General features: G+C 41.5%; 1 protein-coding gene across 13 annotated transcripts in view; it reads right to left on the minus strand.

Annotated features, from left to right (window-relative positions):
* HUWE1 (HECT, UBA and WWE domain containing E3 ubiquitin protein ligase 1) overlaps positions 1–12713 on the minus strand; it is a 167448-nt gene extending 154735 nt beyond the window's left edge. For 6 of the 13 annotated variants that reach the window (XM_042974395.1, XM_042974394.1, XM_042974396.1 and 3 more), the window contains exons 1-2: positions 9983–10369; positions 6468–6607 (exon numbers count right to left, since the gene is read on the minus strand). The gene's annotated coding sequence lies outside the window, so the exon portion shown is untranslated. The other 7 variants (XM_042974391.1, XM_042974397.1, XM_042974393.1 and 4 more) reach the window with 5 other exon arrangements.
* Positions 12714–14233: the final 1520 nt, after the last annotated feature.

Here is a 14233-nt window from a genome sequence, read left to right on the forward strand (position 1 = left end):
TTGATTACCATTTCATAATTGAGAATGAAACCTGAGGCACACTCCAATCCTAAACCGCACAGCGGTCTCTATACATACTTTATAGATCACTAATTGGGTATAGGAGCCAATACCCAATACCTCTAAAAATAGATACCTTTATGCAGCAAACATCTTAGGGAATGATGGGGGGGGAGGGGAGGGGAGGGGAGGGGGGGAGGAGGGAGAGAGAAGAAGACAGTCAAAGCAATAGGATGGAGACTGGAAACCAGTTATAGGTCCACCTGAAGACTATAAACTGGTATCACAGTGTTAATCACATGTGCCATTTTGAAATCCAAAGGTTTTTCTTGGTATTACCCAGTATTCATAGAAGACAACTGCAGGCTTTCTCACATATCAGCAGTCTCAAAGGCTGGGGATAAAGAGCTAAGGAGAGCTTTAAAAAATAATAGGTTATATCATGCATGGACAAAGCAGGGAAAAAATGTTAACATAAAGGAAAAGGCTAAGGACCTTTAAACATCATCCCAGTCCTTAAATGAACTAAGTTTCTTCAGTGAAGAGAACAACTACCATTCATTTTATGTCCCTAGATCCTTGTACTTAAAAACACTCAGTAAATGCTTACTGAACTAAAAAGAGGTTAAGACATGAAGAAAAAACATACATTAATTTAAAAAACAATGGCTTCCAATTTACTGAACACTTACTATATGCCATGTGCTGTACTTCAGAGAATATATAAAATGTTAAAAGGGATAATATTTACCTCTTTTCTAATCTGCTGTGTATGGTGCTACTGAAGTATGTTAACAGTGGTGATACTGATGACCATTACGAACACTCATTATGGGTTACTAAGGTTACAGCAGAATCATGAACAGAACAAAGTTGAGCCACAGGGGGCTGTGTAGATATAGGGAGATAAAGGCAACCAATGTATTATTACACATCACCACAGAACTGGATAAGACCCTTCAGAGGGTATGAATGTGATTCCTAATGCGTGGCAAAGTGAAAAAACTACTCTGGTTAACACCCAGTTATCACTGGCCAGAGTCAGCCCAAAAATGACCAAAGAACAACCCTTTCCTCCCCACCACTGATGATCCCAACACAGACCTGAAGGGTCCAGACAGGCTTTGCTAACTGGCCATCACTTCACCACCGTGACTGCCCATCTCTGAGCTGTTGGAGGGGTTAAGTGAAATAGTATGTTAAAGAAATAACCATCTACTGACCACATAGAGTGTACTACTAACAACTTACATTTTCCCATTTAAGCCCAATAACCCCACAAATAATGTATTTTCCCTTGATGAGGCAACAGATACGTTAGCGTGTCCAACATGATAAACTAATACATGGCCAGAAAAAAATTTTTTTTAATTCATCATTAATCCTATCCTTCTCCTACAAACTGTATCACTGAGTAACCTTATAAAATTATTCCACTTAATATATGAAAACAAAATGACAGAGTTAGAACATCAGCATTTTGACATTCCCAATGACTAATGTTCAGAAATTGCTGTTAATATAAAAAAAAAACAACACAAGACATCATTACAACTTAATGAATGCTGTGAACACACCACCAATATTCTTGCCAAAGGGAATGAACCTAAATTTATAAAATCCTCTGGATCCACTGTCAATTTGCATGAAATATAGAGGACAGAGGAATATGTAAGAACTGTACTGAGTAGGCAATAAGCAAAATCCAGTCTGTGGGAAACTCCACAGGTCAAATGGCCTGAGTTCTTCAACAGATATAGCATAAGGAAAAGAAAGAAAGGGAAGTTACAAGTATTTAAAATACATCAAGTTTTAAATAAATGGACAAAGCAAATTAACTGTCCAGGGATATACACTTGGATAATAAAGACAGAACAGAATGCAAGTGATTACTATAAACTCAGAACAGTAGATACTTTCCAGAGAGATACTTTCTGAATTCTGTGGTTGGGATGGGCAGGTGGATGGACTTAACAGGGTAACAGGCAAGGTTCTATTTCTTGAGTTATGGTTACAAAAGTGTTTGCCTTAAAATAATTTATTAAACTATAAATTTGTTTTGGGGTGGTTTTTCCTATTTGTATATTATTAGTTACAATAAAAGAAAAACACTTTAATCACATTAATGCTGCTTACATATGATATGATTCTATTTCTATGATATGCCTAGACTAGGCATATCATAGAAACATAAAATAATGAGTGGTGGTACTGGGTTTCCTCTAGGGATGAAAATGTTTTAAAATTGGTGTGTAGTGGCTCTACAACCATGAAAACACTGAAGACCACCGTACGCTTTAAATGGGCAAGTTGTATGGTATGGGAATTATGTCTCAACAAAACTGTTTTAAAAAAAAGTCTAAGACACTCCAGTTAAGCCAAGACACACTTTTAAAATAAAGACTGGGATAGAGCCCAAAAATTTCCATTTCTGACAAGTTCCCAGATGCTGCTGCTGTTGCACACATTTTGAGAACCACTGCAACAGAGGATTTTAAAAACGCTTCCAGCTCAAAGCAGTACTAAACAGCACTGGAAAGTAAAGTGTTTTACTCAGGGACTGAGAAATCAGTCCAGAAAAAAGTTAACACTATGCCAAGCATTGTTCTATTCCCTTGATTCCATGACCATTAAACATCAGCAACTCCTGGGAACTTGCTGGAAATGCAAAGTCTCAGGCCCCTCCCAGACCTACAGGATCAGAACATCTGGAGTTGGAGCCCAGCCATCTACTTCAGCAAGCCCTCTAGGTGATTCTGATGTTCCCTGAAGTTTCAAAGCTACTATTCTAAGCATTTTAAATGCATTAACTCAGCTAAACTTTTCCAAAACCTTATGAAATAGGTAACATTATCAGCATTTTACAGATTAAGAACTGTGGCACAGAGGTTAAATAATTTGCACAAAGGGCGCCTGGGTGGCTCAGTCAGTTGGGCGTCCCGACTTCGGCTCAGGTCAGGATCTCGCAGTCCGTGAGTTCGAGCCCCGCATCGGGCTCTGTGCTGACAGCTCAGAGCCTGGAGCCTGTTTCAGATTCTGTGTCTCCCTCTCTCTCTGACCTTCTCCCATTCATGCTCTGTCTCTCTCTCTGTCTCAAAAATGAATAAATGTTAAAAAAAATAAAAAAAAATAATTTGCACAAGATGACAACTAGTAAAAAATGGAGCCAGAACTTGAACCCAGGGAGTCTGGCTCCAAAGTCCATGTTTTTAACCACTATGCTGAAAGATCTTTCCACCTATAAGAACTCAATTGGCAGAACACAATAATAAAGAATTAGCGGATAAAAAAATGCAAAGACCAGGAGAAATACACTTCACTATAAAGACAGGCGAATAAGGGGGCGCCTGGGTGGCTCAGTCGGTTGAGCGCCGACTTCGGCTCAGGTCACGATCTCGCGGTCCGTGAGTTCAAGCCCCGCATCGGGCCCTTGTGCTGACAGCTCAGAGCCCGGAGCCTGTTTCAGATTCTGTGTCTCCCTCTCTCTGACCCTCCCCCATTCATGCTCTGTCTCTCTCTGTCTCAAAAATGAATAAAAACGTTAAAAAAAAAATTTAAAGACAGGCGAATAAGAAAATCATCAGGCAAATAATGTTATCATTAAAAAAGCAATCTTCCAAAAGCATTCCAGAACATAAGCAGCCACCAAATGTTAATATATCCCAGTATTTCCAAAGCAATTATCTCTGATATCTAATTATAAGGACTTAAAATCTGGGTTATGCTAAAGATGGTACATAAATTCACGGCAGTATGTTCACATTTACCAATCTTTAAAATCTAAATGATTATACTAAAAGATCATTCCAGAATAATTTGAACCTCCCTACTCCTTGTCCCTTTTAGTCACTATACAATCAGAATCTAGGGTTTGAAAAAGAACTTTCACACTTCTCGAGTCCAACGCGCAACCCAGACTGAATCTATGTATAATACCAATTTCCATTCAATATTCATAAGAAGCTAAAAGAAATTCCAACTTTTGTAAAATCACATTCTGGGATCAATCCATGTCACCACTGTAATTTTTAAAGCCAAACAACTAAAAACTTTTTAAGGGCACTATAATGTGAAAATGCTCAGTATTAACAGTCCAAATGAAACCCAGAGTTGTTTTACTCATAGAGAGCCACTCTTTCACTACTTGAAAACATTTCTATAACCAGAAGACCAAGCTGATCAACAAGTACATCAAGTTTTAGGAACTCAACCCCTATGACACATCAAATGAGAAGGCTTCCAAAGAATCTTCAGAGCTGAATTATCCCTGACATTAACATATAAACATCTAGTAACCAGTCATTGAGGAAACAAGTTGGAGAACAATACAGCAAACACCCAGAGCCCAAGTACTTTGACTATCAACCTTATAGATGGTGAGATCATTGTAAAGCAGCTTAATATGGTTACAGCTACACGTGAGATTTTAACAACTTAATCCAACTGCAGGAAAGGTAACATGGAACATGAAGGGCAAACATTTTCAAAGCAACCAAGTTTGGCATTTTAATACTCAACCCATGGTTGAAAACACGCAACAAAAGAGAAAAAACCAACAGCACTTCCATTAAAGACTTGTAGCTGTTAAGAACTCTGGAAACAATTCAAACACTGCAATGCCTACTGTGTAAAGTTCTGTTCCAAAAATCTACAGTTATCCCAGTTTCAAAACTCTGGATTAGAAGGTTTAAGTGACCTTGTTCAAACTTCCTAGTAACTACAGAAAACTCAAGACAGGAGTAAATACCTAACCACTACATCCAACATGCTCAAAATTTTTTTGCCGAATAAATGGGCTTCGCTGTAATTCCTAAGAAATTACCTCTTTACGTGGTCACTTTTCAACTAGTGATCTGACTTCTCCATTAATGAACGAAGAACTGAAAAGCCTGAACTCATGATCCATAGCACTGGTGATTCAAAATCATATTTCATCTAAGTACCTCAAAAACTTTCATTCATGACCTCTATCCTCTCTGCCTCTACAACTTGGAATGACTCTCATTTCAAAAGTAGGCACAAGTGGCCTTGTTCTGCCCACATTTGTGCTTAAGTCAAAGGCTGGCTGGAGCCTTTATGTGCCAACTTCCATTCCCAGGTTTGACCATGGAAGGGACATACAGCAGATCCCAAGATAACCAATTCTGCACAAGGAAAGAAATGAACAGTTTAAACGACTTTATGCTGTAGAACATTATTTCCAAAAGAAATAAAATGAAAAATAACAACAGAAAAACCATGGTTGTATATTAATAGCTGAAAATCAAGAGGAAAGTGAAAGTTCTCAAAAACTGTTTAGTATTGCCATTTCAAAAACTTTATTCTAGCCAGAAGAACTCACCACTAAGTCTTAATAGCTTAGAAGTTATGAGTCAGAGCAGCTGAGATACCAACATCAAAAGAATAAAAAGCAACATTTTAAGATAGTATAAAAATAACTAAACCACCTAGGAAATTGAAACCATGAAAAATCCCAAAGGCACAGTTAGGTCATTATCTAGAAAACATTAGCTTCTTCCGTAAGGAGGCCTACTTTTCATGTGGAGCAGCAAGCAGGGCCAAGACATGGAACTGAGATCAGGTATCAATTAAATCAGACTCTACCACAGTAAGGGGAATCCATGACTAGTTATTTCGGGATAGTGCCTAGGCCAGCAGTATCAACTCCAACTGGGATACAGGAGATTACTGCCATTGTCCCATTATAATGGGGGTCCTCCAAGGTCTTTAACTTAGTAAGAATGAGCTAGATACCACTGCTGGGATGTAATCACCAAATGTGAGGGAAACTGCAGAACAATATCTTCAACACATAAATCAGAAAAAGAGAGAGGGAACCTGCAGATTAAAACAGATTTAAGAAATAAACATCAATCCACCTTTGTGACAAATGGGCTTTCTTTGGACCCTAATACAAACTAAAATTTGAACATTAGTTTCATATTTGATATCTTCAAAAATCATTGTTAATGTTTTGAGTTGTGATAATGGTTTTGAGATTATGTTTAAAGAGCCCTTTTCTTTTAGAGATACAAATATTTTACAAATAAAAATATGACAGCAGGGGTTTATTTCAAAATAATGGCTGGGGATAGTAGGTAGAAGTACAGATGAAGAACCGCTACAAGTTGGCAACTGTTAAGCTGGTTATGGGTACACAGGGGGATTATTACACTATCCAGTTTCTGTATGTTTGATATTTTTCATAACTCTTTGAGAAAGAACTGATTAGACATAATATCTTGTAATTTTATTTTCTGAATGGTGCTTCGGGTGATTTAAAAATCGTGTGCACACAGAATTCATTTAAACAATAATATGATATGCAACCAATGCCACATCAGATCCAAATAATGAAAAAAACCAAAGTAGCTCAATTACAGAATGGAAATACATACACTCCCCACCACCACCTCCATTCCGGGAAGTAAAATACAAATATTATCCAAAGATCTACAAAAACTAACCTAAAATCACAGCCAATCATACTCATCCTGGTGGGAAATCCCAACACTTCTACAGCCTCCTGAACCTTCCTGACCAAGTTGGTCTTGGTCTGCTGGTTCCTCTGGAGTGCTAACCCACTCAGATCAGACTACTGGAGGACCTACAAAAAAAAAAAAAAAAAAAAAAAAAAAGGGGGGGTGGGGAGAGAGAGATACACATTTATTAGGGTGTGGGGGAGTTAACCATTACATAAATGTTCAAACATACTCAATTATTATTTAAGTAATAGCCCTCACATATCAATTTGCATTTTTAAGGACCTGCTTTAGACAGTAATAAGAATTCAAAACCAAAAGCCAAACCAATTCTTCCATTCTGACATTCAGACAACACCCCCTGAAAACTGAACTCAGTCCTCAACCCAAACGAAATTATAGGAGACAGTAATTACTTTATAGAAAATTTTATACACTCACTGTAAACTGATAATAAGGCAATGTTAAATTTATTATTTTTTTGTGTGAAAAGAACCACACACTACAACTTCACACATCTTTTTGGGCATACTGGGAGACAACTGATAAACACCTGGGAAACTCAGGTTGAACTGTGCCACTGAACCTTTTACACAAAGCTTTTAACTGGTATTGCCACTCCTTCCTCACTTCTCTGAGATCTACCTAGAATAAATTAAACCTTTTAGGTCACACCTAGATTATCATTCCCAGATTTATTCTAGTTCTGAACAAGAATCAAATTGAGGTTTAGTTAATTTCTGATTCATTACTTGACCCACTGTAAAAAAACACCAAGGCAATATCACAAAACAGAAAGTGATCTCCTGTCCTCCAATGAATAGGGGGAAAACTCTATTACCTCCAAAGCACTTTAAACTGAACATAGCAAACCCGAAAGCTCAAAACTAGTGCCCACGTAGTTAATTACCAGATGGTTACCTATGGTATCTTTAATCCTAGGTAAACTTTTCACCTCATCATATTCCTATTTCAAACCTAATCACCTGGCCAAGGTAACAGATAAAAGTGTTGAGTTTAATATTGGTCTAATCAAAATATTAACAGTAGGTAAAACTACCTTCAAATTGAATACGTTCACTTCTATTTAATAAGAATGTTGGAAAATATACCATGGTAAAATACAAGGAGTAGTATATTAAAAAACTAGCAGTAACTCACTATGGGAAAGTATCTTGGTATTCCAAACAACTTTCCTAAATTCTCTCAGATAGGAATTGCCTTGTGCAGGTAAAGCCAAATAGCAGATCCCCACACTAATCTGAGGAACCAAAGAAAGGAGGTGGGAGAAAAGCAGTATGAACACTTGAAAACTAACTGGCAGAAGTTCCCTTGCTTACTGTGTAAAGCATGGTAACAAATTTCATCTTTGGGCGAACAACAGGACAGACTCTCTTTGAAGCAGTGGAAGGGAGTAGGCAAGGGATGAGGCATCCCTTCTAAAAGGCAAACACCTGGATGTGGTTCTTGACAGGAATCTCACAGCCAGTGGTCATTTCAAGATAGTGATTTTGCACTAAAATTCCTAGACTAGTAGGTTAACACAGGTGGGAATTCCAATCAAACATCATGAACCAAAGGAGATAAAATAGTGTGATCCAAAAGGAGGGAAAAACTACAAAAACGATAGGACAAGCCTAGAAATATACTAAAAACTTAGAGGAATAAAAATCTCTTCTTTCTCAGGTCATAAAACTACCCTATGACACAGATACATCTTCCAATCTATTCTTACACCAATAAAAACTAACTACAATTTATTGTGTGTCTACCATAAGCCAGACACTTTACAAACTAATTCTAGCACCTATAAAGCGCTACTATCCCTATTACACAGATGAAAAAACTGAGAATCTGAAAAGTCATATGCCCAAGGTCACAAACTCCCATGTGAATCCAAAGCACACAGTTATTTCCACCATACCAGTGCCTCCCTTGACTGGAGAATGTTGGTGTCTCCTCAAATCTATGCAAGGCTAAGGGAGCCTAAGAGAAAACAATGGTGAATATGTAATCTATAAAGAAAACAAATGACAGGGAATTGTCTACAATAATGGTGGAATGGGGGAAAGGCAGAGAAAAAAGTAGAACAGGGAAATGATTGAGGGTCAGAGGATAATCAAAGCTATTTTATTTTCTAGCACATGGAGGAGGGGAAAATGTAGTGGAGCCTGACAGGAGGGTATCTTCTCTCTAAGGGATGTTAAGTCCTGAAAAAAGAACACGGGGAGAGGTATAAAAGAATTGAGAAGCATGTTAGGAGGTGGTCAGAAGCAAAGATAGAGGTCCACAGACCAAGAGGACTCAGGAACTCAGAGGAAGGCAGGGAAAAGGGGCAGTTCCCAAGCTTGCAAAGAAGGACTGCAGGGGATAGAGAAGGACAAAAAGTTGGTTTATTGGAGGATTATCCTCCACAGCTTTTCCTTTAGGGTTCTGGCGGGGGGCCGGGGGTGTCGGGGAATGTAATGAGGAAGGAAAGGCTAACAGCCCCAAGAACAGATGATCTGCAATCATCCAACCACCAATCCATTCATTGTTCCATCTAAGAGTTAAAAGTGGTCGAGGAGCCTGCAAAGTTGCAGAAATCAGTGTCGTGTACTCGAATCGGGGTCATACAAATCTGAAGACCTGAGAAAACGGAAGGCTACTGTACAGTTCCATACACAAAGATGGAGTAAATGCAAGAAAGGGGAAAGGCTCTCTCAACGCTTGCGTCAAGAGGACCAATGGAAGAGGGAGACAGGACAGGTTAGAGAACTTGGCTAAGCTTTTCCTTAATAGGGCTGGGGTGGGGGTGACAGGGAAAAGCTCCTCTTAAATACAATCCTCAAATATCCATGTGGATGAGGACAGAATTAGGGGAAAAGGAGGAGTACGTCAGAGACACCAAAACTAGACCCCTAAATCTTAGTTCAAACACCAAGGCAGTTGGGGAAGTAGAACCCACCTCAACTCAAGAAAAACCAGGGGATTCATCTGGGCCGCTGAAGGGGCGGAGAACAGAGGCAGGCCCGAAAAAAGGTAGTGGAAAGGGAACCAGCCGTCGTAGGTTGGTCCCCTTCCCCCCACCGCTCAATCTAACCCCCAACCCCAGTCCCTAACTAACTCCAGGTCTCCCGCCCCCCACCCTTCCCAACCCGCCCACTGCAGTGGCGACAACCGATTGGTGGGGCAAAGGCGGGCCCACACGCGACTGAGGCCCGGGAAATGGTGTCGCCTCAACCGAACAGAGACGGCGTGGTTTTCGCCTCAGGTTTGGCTTACCGGCACCTCACTGTTTCCCCAACCTTCACCTCCTTAACGTCGGGTGCCTGAGAAGCGTCATAAACGCGGACAGCCAACACTTCAGTCTCGGGTCCTGGCCGGACAGACATCATCTCCCGCCGCCATCTTAACAGCAAGCGGACCGACCCTAGTCACTACCTCCCCCCCCCACAAGCTACCTCCGCCACCGCCAACGGATCCCACGAGGACGTAACCCCGCTCGCGCGAGAACTCACCGGATAAGAACAGCACGAGCCGAAGACGCTACCGCCGCCTCCGCGGCTGCTGCAGTCCGTACACTAACCGCGGCCGCCTCCGCGCAATCCCGCGAGAACCTCCTACCGGACGGGAAAAGCCTGAGCCCAGCCCTTCCCAGACCCCTCCTCCCACCAAAGCCGAAGCCTTTACGGCTCCGCTCTCACCCTACGCGAAGCGAAAAGCAAATGACGCACAACCTCACTAAGCACCGAGGGGCGGAGCCAATCTGCCGCTGCCGCCGGCTCCCGCATGCGCCGAGAGAACTATCGCGATATTACGTTTTAGTTTCTGCGAGACCTTCGAATTCACCGCAGGATGCCGCCCGCGCCTCGCCTTTAGGAAACACGAGATCTCGCGAGACCTAATGCACGCTCCTAAAAAGGAAAGAGGCGGAGCTTCATGAAAATGACTGGGAGTTTTTCGGGGGGAAGGGAGGAACCTCCCGTCCTGCAGGGATCTCGCCTACCACGAGGTTTCCGACCCACTGCGGAGCTGGCTGCCAAACCTCGCGATGACACAGCTCAGCGCCAAATCTCGGCCATGTCCTGAAAACTGCCTCCGCCCCCGATCTAAGGTGTCTAGAGCCTAGTGCTTGAGGAAAATTTATAAAGTCAACCTGTTTATTCTCACGTTCCCGGACAGAGCTGTACCAATTAACCAAACTGCGTTCTGGAAGAGGAGCAACGGGTCTCCCATTGTTACCTGCCTCCAGTAGTCACATATTATCCTGGACTAACACATGAAAGACGTTCAGTCTCACAATAAGCTCACAAATGCAAATGAAAACAATGACATAACATTTTTTGCCCATTAGATCGGGGAAAAAATTTTAAGACCTAATAACCACACTCCTTCCATCGCCGCACTGCAGGCTAACCTGAATCCATCTTAATGTAACGAAAGGCTCATATCGTTAGTTCTAGCTCTAAAGCCACTAATTTTTAACTCCTGACGCTTTACCTTGGCATAACCAAAAGATCCAATAAAGTGGTTTTCTCCAAACAAAGGAGTCTGCCCTCAAAGGAAAATTCAAGCGGGGGATGGGGGGTGCGTGCTTGCAGTTTTTAATATGGCAGTTTTTCCACGTCTAGCCAACAATGTTTCTCCAATAAATCTTGGATCCAATCTGGCTCGATTTGTGGGCTTTTCTATTCTAATGCATTGTTCTGTCCATTCTAATTTAAATACTGTTCCTTTAGAGTACATTTTAATAGCTGGTAGTACAAATACCCCCATCTTTACTTATCTTTTAAAATATTTTCTCGGTTTTTCTTAGCCATCTTTTTTTCTGGATGAACTTTAGAATCATATTAAGTTCCAAAAACTTGGCATATTTATTGAAATTCCATCAATTGTATAACTCAACATAGGAAAAATTGGCATCACTACAAAATTGAGCCTTCCTACCGAGAAGCATGGTATCCCTTCTCCATGTATGCAAACGTTCTTTTATTATATACCTCAATAAAGTTTTGTAGTTTACTTCTAGGTATTTTTTTCGTTTCTCTTGCTACTGCGAATGGGGTTTTTAATATTAAATTTTCGAAATGCTTATTGCTTATAGATATTTTATATCTGCCTACTTACTTTTGTAATCGGGCGAATAAAAAATATGTTCAATTTTACTGGTAATCAGGGAAATGCAAATGAAAACAATGACATACCATTTTTTGCGCTTCAAATTGGCCCAAATTACAAAGATTGATAATAATTCATGTTGGCACAACTGTGGAAAAATGGGCAATATTGCACAACATTGGAAGAGTGTAAATCAGTATAGCCTTTTGGTAAGGCAATTTGGACAAATCTATCAAAATTCAAAATGCATATACACTGAGTAGCGATTACTCTTCTAAGAATTTCTCCTACGGAAATACTCATACATGTGCATGAAACGTATATATACAAACCCATTCATTATAGCATTGCTTGTAATAGCCCCCTTCCCCCCTCCAAAGGGAAACCAGCTAATGTACACCAATCGGGAAATGGTTAAATAAACTGTAGTACAATCATACAATGCAGCTGTTTATAAATGAGATTAAAATTTAGAGTCCCTGATATATGAAGATCTACAAGATATATTAAGTTTTTAAAAAGCAATTAGCCGAAACGAATGTTTTTGCGTGTGTGTAGTACCATTTAGATACCAAAACATACATATACAACGCCTAGTAGTTACCCGCGAAGCCTGCCTATCGGCCCCTCACCTTCCCCCTCCTCTGAGGCCGCCTTCCGAGAACCCGTGAGATAAACGCTGAAGGCCTGGCCTCTACTCTCTCTCTAGGGCCACTTGGCCACAGCTAATGCCGGTACCTCGCATCCCCACTGTCAGCCGCTCTCCCGCTGCGCTGCCTGCCGCTGCCCCGCTGCCCCAGAAGATGCGGCTAGCTTTGGGCTGGCGCCTGCCAAGGCCTGGGGGAGGGGAGAGGAGGCGGGGTTGAGGGAGAGCTGGGGCAGGCCGCCGGGCCCCTTCACCAGCCTCCCCTGCTGGCTCCCCAAGGCCGCCACCTCCGCGACTCTGCGCAGGGTCCCGTGGGAACAACCCACCGCGAGGAGCCGAGGACGGCCTCGCGAGCAAAGTCCGCCCCCCCAACCCGGGGAAAAGACGCTTACCTCAGTGGCAGTAGCTCCGCGGGGCCCGCGAGAGCGTGCCCGGTCCGCGGCCCTGCTTCGGCCCTGCTCCCTTCGCTCGCCCTCCGCGGAAAACCTACCCCTCTGGCTCTCCTCACACCCGATCTGAGGCTCCACCCCCCCGCTTGAGAAGCCCCGCCCCTGCCCCTCTAGAGGGCACTCCCTCCGCGGTGGAGTAGAGTCCCCTATAGCGGACTGCGCCTGAGCTATTTATTCCCTGTCCAGCATATCCAACAGTAGAGGATAGTAGGGTCGCTAAGGAATTGGGATCTGATTCGAGGCACGATGGGAGCCGCTGAAGGGTGACGTGATTTGATTTGATTTGATTTGATTTGATTTACGTTTAAAAATTAACAATCTCTCCGGCCGCCTTGTGAAGAATGGGGGCAAGAGGGCAAGCAGGGACACGGTGTGGAGGGCTGGAGACGACGGGGACGCTGACCACAGTGAATCCCTCCCTCCCCCCCCCCCCCGCGGCAAAACCTTAGAACACGTACTTAAGGCACGTAGTAAGCTCTCAATGAACATCCTCTTTATTGTTCTCCTTGGTATTATTTGGGGTGGTAGTGCGATTGGCAGAATTTATAGAGGATCTGCACCTGTGAATGCATAGGAATAAAAAGGATCTGGTAGGAGATACCCCTATTAATCGCGCTTCATCTGGTTGCAGAATGAGATTAGAAGGTGAAAAGAGAGGGGAATTTTGAATCGCAACTTTAAATACTTCGATAAGGTTTGAGTTTTTTTTAAGCATGTATTAACTTAGTATTTTAAAGCATAAAGACAAAAGGCACTATCCAAAGTACTCTTGAGACATAGAGGAAATAAAAACTATAATTATACCTTCCAGTTGTAATTCTAGCCCTCCAGAACAGTGGTTCATGCCTCGAATTGAGAATCTGATGAATGGATCCACTGCCTGCCAAATAAATATTTATACATAAAATTTCGTGTATGATCTCTGCTTTATGGAGGCCCCTTTTCAGAGAGATTGATCCATTAAATATTTAATGGGTGAATGTTATTCCATTGTAATGTTAATTATTTAACCAGGATTCTATTTTTAGGTTTTTTTAATTAAAAGAAATACAGACATGGACTTTGATATAACTAAATATGTGCATATTTCTAAGATTTTTCTTCAGGAGAAATTTGTAGAAGTGGAATAGATAGGGTCAAAAGGTCACTCCTCCCAAAAGCACATGACAGGCTTTTCAGAACAGTTTTAACAATATACAGTCCCACCAGAAATATGTGAGAATTCCAATTTATTTGGATATTGCAATATCCTCATCAATAGTGCTTATAGTCTTCAAAAAACCTTTTAATTTAGTAAGGCCTTTGACTCTAATTCCAATCTCTCACAGCAACTGCATTAATTCTAATAATCCATGAGCTCTATGCCTAATTCTAACCCCTACATTTCTACTGTTAATTCCTAGGCCCCATAAAGTCTAGTTTTCCAACTCCTAATTCTAAAATCCCACTTACCTCCACAATCCTCGTTATCATTTCAATCTGCAGCATCCTTTAGTTCTTTTGGCAATTGCACTCCTTTTATACTCTTAATTCCAACCAGCATCCCCCTACACGCA

The sequence above is a fragment of the Panthera tigris genome, chromosome X (genome assembly GCF_018350195.1).
Source record: "Panthera tigris isolate Pti1 chromosome X, P.tigris_Pti1_mat1.1, whole genome shotgun sequence".
NCBI classification, from domain to species: Eukaryota; Metazoa; Chordata; class Mammalia; order Carnivora; family Felidae; genus Panthera; species Panthera tigris.